The following is a 10,289-nucleotide window of genomic DNA, read 5'->3' as shown; positions in this document are numbered from 1 at the left end:
AACTATCCTCCAAGGTTTGAAGACAAGGCTCACTGATGCAAAAAGATTATGGGCTGAAGAGCTGTAGAGTGTACTGTGGACATATCAAATTACGTATCAAATTCCAACAAGAGAAACTCTTTTTAGGCTCACTTATGGGACTGAAGCTGTGATCCCAGCGGAGATTGGCTTATTATCTGATAGAGTCAGAAATTTTTATAAGGCAACCAATTCAGACTGGTTAAGGACCGACCTAGATTTTTTGATGAAGTAAGGGAACAAACCTATGTCAGAATGGCGACCTATAAGCAGAGAATCGCTAAGTATTACAATACCTGGATGAAATTGAAGTCATTTCAGAAAGGTGACCTCGTCCTAAGGCGAGTTGAAGTTTTAAAGCCTATTGAGCAAGATAAATTAGCTCCCAATTGGGAAGGACCTTATCGAGTCACTGATGTAGTTCACCCAGGGACTTATAAAATTGAGAATTTAGACAAATCTGTTATTTTCCACACTTGAAATTCTAAAAATCTCAAAAAATATTATTAATAAAAATACTCTAACAAGCTCTTTCTCATATGTTGTATTTTTTTTTTTATCGAAATTCGGATTCAATCCGATAAAGCCCCAAAGGTATACATCTTAATCTGAATTTCAGTCTGGCAAAATCCTGAAGGACATATATATTAATCCAGATTACAGTCCGATAAAGATCCGAAGGGCATACATATTAATTCAGATTTCGATCTAGTAAAGCCTCGAAGGGCATACATATTAATCCAGATTTCAATCTGATAAAGCTCCGAAGGACATACGTCTTAATCTGGATTTTAATTCTGTAAAGCCCCGAAGGACATACGTATTAATCTGGATTCTAATCCAGTAAAGTCCCGAAGGACATACATGTTAATTTAGATTTCAGTCTGATAAAATTCCGAAAGGCATACATGTTAATCCGGATTCTAGTCCGATAAAGCTCCGAAGGGCTTGATTCTCCTATCAACCGACAAGTCATATTTTGAATACAAGATCAAGAGGATCTTACGTCGGTTTCAAACCAATCTGACATTATATTGATCTCTGGAGTGAGACTTTGGATTCTTTTAAAAATATTAATCTCCGAAATCGAAACTCAAACTTGATCTATTCAAGATCGTACAAATAAAGGTACTTTTGAATCTTGATTTTTATTTAATTAATAACGAGTGAATTTAAAGTTATCAGTTTTCAGTTCTGTCACTACAACAAAATAGGATATTAGCGATGAAAAAATTCATCGCTAATAATAAATTTTCATCGCTAATAGTTATTAGCGACAAAATTATCATCGTTAATATTTGATCGTAAATAATATCATCGTAGATAATTTTTAACGATGAAAAAAAAAAATTATCACCAATAATCGATATTACCAACAAAAATTTTTCATCATTAAAAAAATTATTTTTTTGAAAACTATTTACCATATAAAAATTTAGTCATAAAAAAATAATTTATGATAAAATATTATGTCACTAATAAGAAAATAATTATTTATGATGAATATTATTTGTTGCTATTAATTTAATTAAATTTTTTTATAAAATTAAATTTAAAAAAGTATTAGAAATATAAATTTTTCATCACAAATATGATAATTTCCAACATAAATTTTTATTACTAATAAATTATCAATTATTTATGATAAAAATATTTTCATCACTATTAACTTAATTAAAAAATTTTATAAAAATTAAATTTAGAAAAAATATTAGCGACGTAAATTTTTCATCACAAATAAGATAATTTTTGACATCAATTTTCATCACTAATAATTATTTATGATGAAAATATTTTTATTGCTATTAATTTAATTAAAAATTTTTATAAAAATTAAATTTAAAAAAATATTAGTGACATACATTTTAGGTTGCAAATATAGTAATTCTTGACATAAATTTTCATTAATAATAAATTTTTAATTATTTATGATAAAATTTTTTTATTGCTATTAATTTAATATAAATTTTGATATTTTTAATTTATTAAAAAATTATTTACAATCAATTTTTTTATCGCTAATATATTTTTTGGTGATCAATATTTTATTGGGAATAATTCTGTCGCTAATAATTTACATATATTTTTTAAAAAATAATTTATGAATATATATATTTAACTTATATTTATAATATTTTTTTATAAATAAAAAATATAAAATATAAAAATTTATATAATAAATTTACAAATAAATTTTATCATTTTATTATTTATTAAAATTATAAGAGATCTAAAATAAAAAATAAAAAGCTATACAAATAGACCGTCAAGTGTCGACATCTGTAGAAGGAGAACAGATTGGAGAAAGAAAGCGCTCGGATGAGCTCGAACTGGCCTACTTCTGCCTCATCGCTGCATCATCTGCTCTATCTGTGCTATCTGCTCCATCATCTAGATCTAGAGCCACTGATACTTGTTGATGCGTGCAGTCTGCTCATTAACTCGCTAATCAGCCTACCTCTGCACCTCCGTCAGTTGAGCATCGCAAGCAGCATGGATGTCAGCCCTAGACGAGTGTGAGGATGAGAGAGCAATGATCCCATGCTCTAGTTTTCTAACATAACAGGATCTCGTACCAAGCATCTGATCATAGATCTTATCATCTGTGGGTGCGGTCAAACCCTCAGTGGTAAGTTAGGATCTAATGTCTATCATACGGTCTTAAAAATTAAAGTTATAACTATGTTAATTTCATACTGAAAATCAAACTACGAATGAAAAAAATAATTAAAAAAACTTACAAAAAGCTCCTGGCTCCTCGTTGTCCACTCTCCTGACCATCGCTGGTGGGTCCATTGGTAGATATCAATCCTACCAGGAAGCTCGCCACTCTCTGCATCTCACTGTAATTTGAGAATAATTAATTAAAAATTTTTTAAATAGTTAGAGAGTTAAAATATACTAATTAAAAATTACTTACCATCTGCTCCATGTGATGAGTGAACAACCTCGAACCCCCATAATACGATATGGTCTGTCTTGCCTGATTCGTGGCATTTTGGACACATCTTTTCTGCACAGTTAGTAGTCAAATTAGTAGGTAATAAACAAAATTTAAGAATAAATGATTCAATCATTAAATTTTTAAAAAAATTACATGTGTAAACTGATATATCGGATTCTCGTAATGTCAGTATATGAGAGTCCAATCATCTATAGTGATGCTGTCATAGGGCTGCTGCTGCGCTACCTTCACCCCGTGATCCTACATCACATGGTACCAATGCTGATGGATGCAGTGGCGATACTCCTTGAAATGCAAAGATAAATGAGCATCCACAGCTCGCCACATGCGGTCGTCCTCAAAATCAATAATATCAAATACACCCTACCAATAAGAAATATTAGAAGAATACCATGCTAATTAAATATTCACAGTATATTTATTTTACTTATAACTGGGTGTAGAAAATCTCTTTCTAAGCCGGTACAATATGATGCCAATTGAAAAACATCATGAGGGCATAGCTGCGGCATATGATGCCCAGCTCGATTTGCCATGGCTCGCACCATCTCCTAATGGGCCTGATGTAGCCAGATGGTACCTCAATACAGAGATGCGGAGATACTATCCTGGATGCTTGCATCTCTAACGCTCTAGAGCGAGGTTCTTCGATGGACCTCGCCCTTGCCTCACTATTGGTGGGGACTGGTCTGAAATAATAATAAATAAATCATTAGTATGATAGCTATCCAAATAAAAAAAATCAAATTTTATTATATAAAAGTATAATAACACCACTCAAACCAGCCTCACTCGGATCCACCTCATTGGGACCTGCCAATATAAGACCCTCTGATGACAGAGCTGGTGTGGCAATGGAAATCGATGAAAGTGCCTCAGCCTCCGGGGTATACTGCGAACACAATATCATCGTCTGTCTCCTGATGCCATACCTGCAATTCTTGATATATAAATGAATATAATATTGAACAATAATAACAGAAAATAAATTACATTCTAATGAATAGAATTATATTGTATACCATTATTGCAAGAGAAGATTGAACAAAGAATATAGATCTACTCATCAATATTTGTATCTTCCTCGATGTATAAATCCTCCTCTGAATCATAAGAATCGACATATGTGTCATTTTCTATCTCATCGTCATTTATGAATTGATCGTCACTCTCTGACTCATCAAGATTAAATACAAAATCAACTTCAACTTCACTGGGCAGCAGATCAGTCCTATTCAAAGGAGTTGTTACAAGTTCTTCATCAACAAAAAGCTCGACTAATGTTTGTTCTTCCTCTTGAAAAGCTTTCTCTTCATATAAATCTGAATTTTCATCTATCTCTAATCAGATTGGTATGTCATATACGCCTCTATGTGTTATTTTTTGTAATATATATCAATTATCTTGATACTTTAGATCCTTTAAATATATTACTTATTTCGCTTGAGTTGCTCATATATATGGCTCATTCAGTACCATATTCATACAAAATTTATACTGATAAAGTGTGGATCGATATTAATATCGATCTTTTTATTGTTAATATCCTATCATTCATACTGAAACAAGAATATAGAATTACTGGATCCATACTTCAGTTCTATGATATCCATCAATACACCATAATATTCAATCTCTTCTTCTCCTTTATATCCAATCATAGCAATCCCACTATTCTGGATCCATCATTGTATCTCAAACTCCCTTGTGTGAAATCTCATTCCTCTAATGATACAGGATGCGTAGTGGTTAACCCTTCGATCGGGACCATATGCTAAATCATACAACTCATCGATCGCACCCACTTCTTTACTAAAATATTTATTTTCATCTACACCATAACATAAAAAATTATGTTGGTTTAAATAATTATTTTTATAATTATTAAAAATAACGTATTATTAGTATAACTTACAAGATCACCAAATCATTTTGCAAATTTTTTTCTATGTCGATCATCAGCATCCGTATTATTCTCTCTACATAGTATACTCTTGTACTCACTACAACAAATCATAATTTTAAATTTATATCGACATAAAAAACTTGCTTAGAATATTAAACAGTATGCTAAAATGGTACTTACTCAATAAAATCTTTAATTTTTTCATATTTATTTAAAACGTAGAAGTATACCTTGGATAGCTCATTCACATCCATAAATTCATATCTCCTTCCACTAATGGGCCGAGCCATTTGTTTAAATATAGATAGCATCGATTCATTGTCATCCCATTTATAGTCTGCATTACAATCTGTACAATTGAATCTTATTTTGATATCATCAAGATATATCGAGCAAAATATGACACACTCCGTAGCTACGTATGCTTCCGCTACAGACCCTTCAGATCGTACTTTATTTTGCACATACTTTTTGAGGATACACAAAAATCTATAAATAAAAATAAAATTAAATTTTAGAAATGTATTTATATCTTATAACTGATATGACAAAATGCATATAATTTCTTTACCTTTCAATAGGATACATCCACCGATAATGTACCGATCCAACCAAAAGAGCTTTCTTTGGAAGATGAATATTCAGATGCACCATAACATCAAGAAATGATAGTAAAAATTTTTTTTCTAACTTATAAAGAATGAGTACGATATCCTTCTCAAACTTCTCAATTAACTTAAACTTCAATTTTCGATAACATAGTTCTCAGAAGAACACTCTCAACTCAATCAATGTAGTTCGAACATCACCACCCAAATAGCCACGTATGATCACAGGAAACAAACATTGCATCATCACATAGGAATCATGACTTTTCATGCTAGAGATATTGCCGTCGTTCTTCCCAACACACCGTGATATATTTAAAATGTATACGTCAGAAAATTTTATAGTTTTGAACTATCCACAGAAACTTTTTTTTTCCTTGCCAAACAGCGAATAACATGCAGGTGGCATAAAAAATCTATCACCTCGATGAACTAAATGTAACTCCGATCGAATTTTTATTTTCTGTAAATCAAGACAAGCTTTTGTATTATCTTTTATTTTTTCTATAATGTTCAATACAGTACCGATGATATTATCACAAATATTTTTCTCAATGCGCATTACATCCAGATTATGATGAAGTAGTAGCTGCTTCTAATATGGGAGTTCAAAAAAAAAAATACTTCATTTTGTTCAATTCAGCTCAGCTTCAGTATGCTTCTACTTGCGAGTATCTGATATTTTTTCAAATTGGACATTTTCAATGACTTCAAGTTATTCTAAAACTTCTGCTCCACTTAACTTCTTAGGTAGCAAACGTCAGTCGGACTTACCATCAAAGTATTGGTTGTAACGGGTCCTCCAAGAATGATTACCAGATAGAAATTGTTGATGACCTATGAAGCATATTTTTCGTCCATGCTTTAAATGCATATTTTTCACCCCCGACCGCTCCCTACCCTCGTGTCGCCCCCCGACCCATCTCCACCCCCATGTCGCTGCCGGCCGACCCCCTCTCCAGCCCCGTGTCGCCCCCGACTGCCCCACCTTCCCTGCCCCCATGTCGCCCCCGACCGCCCGCCAACCCCATCTCCAACCCCGTGTCGCCCCCGGCCACCCACACATACCCTACAACCCCCCCACTGGCTGACCCCCTCTCAGGCCCCGTGGCACCGCCAGCCCCCCACACCCCCCCCACAACCCCCTCCGCCCTTCGGTGGCCCGATCAACCCAAAAAAAAAGATTGGAAGAACCCTTACATCCGACAGATGGCGGATGGCAATGGCTGCGCGGCAACGGTGCAGATGGTGGACGGCGGCGACGACAGTGGAGACGGGCTCACCGACGATAAGAGGGGGGAGAGCTTGAAGAGGGAAAGAGGAGAGGGAAGAGGAGAGAGCTCAGAGAGAGAGGAGAGGAGAGGGGAGAGGAGAGAAGGAAATGGATTTCGTACGAAGAGACGTCGAGTTGACGTGCATTAAATGCAGAACTATTAATAACGAAAAATTTTTTTGCAAATACTATTATTAGCGATGAAAAATTATTTTCATCATCAATAATTTTTATCAAAAAAAATTTTACTAAAAAAATTTTTACTCTTAAAAAAATTACTGACGATAAAAAAAATTTCATCGTTAATATATTTACTAGCAACAAAAATTTGATTTTCGTCATCAATAATTCTCACCAAAAAAAATTTTTCACTAAAAAAATTTTTTCACTAAAAAAATTTTCACTTAAAAAAAATTATTGGTGATGTAAAAGAAAAATTTATCATTAATAAATTTATTAGCAATAAAAATTTGATTTTCATCACTAATAATTTCTGTCAAAAAAAATTCCACTAAAAAAAATTTCCCACTAAAACAATTTTTTCTCTTAAAAAAATTATTGATGATGAAAAAAATTTTTATCGTTAATAAATTTATTAGTAATAAAAATTTAATTTTCATCATCAATAATTTTTATCAAAAATATTTATCCATTAAAAGATTTTTTATCTAAAAAATTTTGTCCAAAAATAAATTATTGATGATGGAAAAAAAATTATTTTTAATAAAATTATTAGCAACAAAAATTTTATTTCCATCGCTAATAATTACCGTCCAAAAAAAAATTTCCTCTAATAATTTTTTTTCCCGTTAACAAATTTTTATCACAAAAATTGATTAAAATAATATTTTTAAAATATGATTATCGATGAAAACTAAATTTACATTATAAATATATTTTTATAAAAAAAATTTATTAAAAAATTTAAAGATTATTTCTGACAAAAATTAGTTTACATCGTTAATAATTAAATATCTTTCCAATAATAATTTTATAAAAAATTAATTTTAAATTTTTTCTATCAAGAAAATTTTCCATCCAAAAAATTTAATAAAAAAATGACATTAAAAAAATATTCATGGTGAAAAATAAAATAATTTTTTTTAATCTAAAAAAATTTTGGTTTAAAAAAATTTCAAAATAATTTCATTAAAAAATTTAATTTTCTATTAATCAACAAAAAATTATATAAATAGTTAATTTATGATTTTTTTTCAAAAAAAAAATTTCTTCAAAAAAATTACGTACATAAAAAATATAATTACGATAAAAAGTTTAATTTATGTCGCTAATAATTATTATAAGAATAGCTCTTTGACTTTCGTAATGGAAGGGACACTATAAGAGATCAATAGCTTTGAGATCTTTAATCTCCAAAGAGCTTATCTTCTTCTTGGAGTTCTCATTTTAGAAGTCAGAGTTCTCGTTCTAGAAGCTCGTATATTGCATGCATGTAAGGATCGAGATTGAGAAATTCATCAAAAATTGTGTGAACATCAAAGATCTAGCAATTAACCAGAATTAAAGCAGATCTGTGGATAGTACAAGTTGTGTTATAAAGCACAAGCTCATATTTATATCTTGCATTGCTAGGAAGATGAGTGCTCGTATTATTTATCTTCTTATGATTAGAACTCTTACAGAGATATATTTGAGCATTGATCGATACAGAAAGCACGATACCTTTCGAGATTGTAAAAGTCATACTAGAATGTGCTGCTTAACTATATAATTTCTGTATGCAAGGAGGCTCCTTTCGGTAGCTTAAGATAGACACTCCATCAGAAAGATTTATTGATATCATTAGTAATAGTGACAGCGATGAACAGATAAATTTTATGCATAAATAAACGTATAGCTCATTTCATTCAAAAGAATCTATTCATTCTAATCCACGAATATCATCCACCTTCATATGATTTTCTATACAAAAAGTTTGGTCTGGATCATAATTTATATTTATTTTTTATCATATAAAAAGATAAAAGATGTATACAACAATTATAAAAAATAGATGCAGTTGTCTGACATAAAATCAAAAATTTAAATTTTATAATTTTTTAAAATTTTAATTTTTTTAAATATTGACAATGAAAGTATTTTCATCGTAAATAAATATATTTATCATGAAAATAAAATTTTATCATAAATAATCATTATTTATGATGAAAAATTTTATTGTAAATAATAAGCAACTTTTGATTTTTATAATTTTTTAATTATTTATGATGAAAATATTTTTATCATTAATAATTCAGTATTTATGATGAAATTATTTTTCATCATAAAAAATATTATTTACAATAAAAATTTTTATCATAAATAATGATCAACTTTTGATTTCTTTTAAAATTTTTGATTTTTTTAACTATTGATGATGAAAATATTTTTATTGATAATAATCTCATATTTATGATGAAAATTTTTTTTATCAAAAAAAGAGCTTATTTATGATGAAAAATTTTCATCATAAATAATGATCAACTTTTATTTTTTAAAAAAAATTTTGATTTTTTTAACTATTGGTGATGAAAATTTGATTTTTATCATAAAAATAGCTTATTTATGATGAAATATTTTTATTACAAATAATAATCAACTTTTATTTTTTTTTAACTTTTTATTTTTTTAACTATTGATGATAAAAATATTTTCATCAAGAATGATCTCGTATTTATGATAAAAAAAAAATTTATTATAAAAAGAGCTTATTTATGGTCAAAAAATTTTATCTCAAATAATGAGTAATTTTTAATTTTTTAAAATTTTTAATTATTTTTTTAACTATTTATGATGAAAATATTTTTATCATAAATAATTGATAAAAATTTATTTTTATTATAAATACTCAATTATATATGATGCAATAATTTTATCATAAATAATCTATATTTTTTAAATTTTTTAAATTTTTTAAATTTTTTTAATATTGGTGATGAAAATATTTTCATTGAAAATAAAATTATTATCAATGAAAAAACTATCTTCATCATAAATACTTAAATTATTTATGATAAAAAAAAAATTTATAAATATTTAAAAATTTAAAATTAAAATAAATGATGAATTATTTATGATAAAAAAATTTATCATAAATAATTCATATTTATGATGAAATATTTTTCCATTGCTAATATGTAATTATTCATGATGAAAAATTATTTTTATCATAAATATTTTATTATTTATAATAATTTAATTTTTCATCATAAATATAATTATTGACGATGAAAATATTTACGTCATAAATAATTTCATCACAAAGACTCTCTTTTCTTATAGTGTGTCGAATTATAAAGATGTGTGGTTATTCTATCCTGACAAGCAATGAAATTTATTAGAACATATGAATTAAATCATGATATTTGAAAAAATATTTTTCACATTAATATAAAAAGAATGTATAGAAGTGAGAACCTGCATCGAATTTACATGTTCCAAAAAGAAAGAGAAAAAAAAATAGAAAGAGACCTATATCAGGTCAGTACATCTCGAGAAAAAAAAAATTCTACTGAATGA

This window comes from Elaeis guineensis, chromosome 6 (assembly GCF_000442705.2).
Source record: "Elaeis guineensis isolate ETL-2024a chromosome 6, EG11, whole genome shotgun sequence".
Classification (NCBI taxonomy): domain Eukaryota; kingdom Viridiplantae; phylum Streptophyta; class Magnoliopsida; order Arecales; family Arecaceae; genus Elaeis; species Elaeis guineensis.
Note: the sequence above shows the minus strand (reverse complement) of the source record.